The sequence below is a fragment of the Pteropus vampyrus genome, unplaced genomic scaffold (genome assembly GCF_000151845.1).
Source record: "Pteropus vampyrus isolate Shadow unplaced genomic scaffold, Pvam_2.0 Scaffold12, whole genome shotgun sequence".
Lineage (NCBI taxonomy): Eukaryota > Metazoa > Chordata > Mammalia > Chiroptera > Pteropodidae > Pteropus > Pteropus vampyrus.
In genome coordinates this window covers 6,043,182-6,044,288 of record NW_011888793.1, presented here as the reverse complement: position 1 = coordinate 6,044,288, position 1,107 = coordinate 6,043,182, and positions in this window count along the sequence as shown.

Below are 1,107 nucleotides of genomic sequence, written 5' to 3'. Positions count from 1 at the left end.
ATGTGGCTACAAAGAAGCCTGGGAAACCTAGCTTTCCTATTGGCTCATTGATACCCTAAACATAATCAAGAATTTTTTTTACATTAAGGAAAAAAAAATATTTTCTATATATACTTCTTTCTGTATTGTTACCATTTTTAGAAGAATGTACTTATGTAGTATGTATATGAATGTGTGTGTATTTTTTTAATTTAGAAAGAATTCATGTATACATTCCATTACAAGCCTGGAATGCAGGGCAGGCATTCCAGATTGAGAAGAGTCTGATCGATGTAAAATATCTAAAATATAAAAATAATTCCAAAATAATTATGTATCACTGTATATAATTTTTATTTAAAAGATTAATTGCTAAAGTGATCTAAACTCTTATAATAAATTTCCTATGCAATATTATTCACTGTGTTCAAGATACAGTGTTTAAAATGAGTTAAGGGCTGGAATGGAGACAATTCTTGTGGAGAAAAAACTGTTGATCGTTATTACGCCATTCAGTCATATCCAGAAACTAGTTGGACATTCTGCACCAGTGCAAATGAAAAAAAAATCCAGATTTGCACTTTATATTCAAATCACTTAAAAAAAACAAAATATTTACTGGTATATATATATGTATTTTAAAACATTTACTTATAAATCAAAAGTAGTAACATTAGAATACTTGAAAACAGAAACTTACCCTCAATCACTCCGCAATTATTTTTAATTTTAAAAGATTCTTGTCCTTCCAGTCTTTATCCTGTGTACATATTTTACCTATTTGTAATCTCAAATGACTTCCTACTTTTGTAATCTCAAATGACTTCCTACTTTTGTAATCTCAAATGACTTCCTACTTTGTAAATTGGAAACCAATATTACAAAGAGAAATTAATGCAAACATTTTTCTGCATAAACAAATAAAGAGATGTTACAAAGCAGTGAGGAATGAGAGAACGAACAGTGCCATGTGTTAGCTTCTCAGTGCAATTTTTTCCCCCAAAACCTTCTATGTTTGTGAGTAGGCGACAGGGTTTTTTAGGCTTTTTTTTTTTTTTTTAAATAATGTTGTTTTTTTTTTATTGAAGAGTGCTTGCCATGCATTGGAAGGGGAGGTTTTGGAAGGCA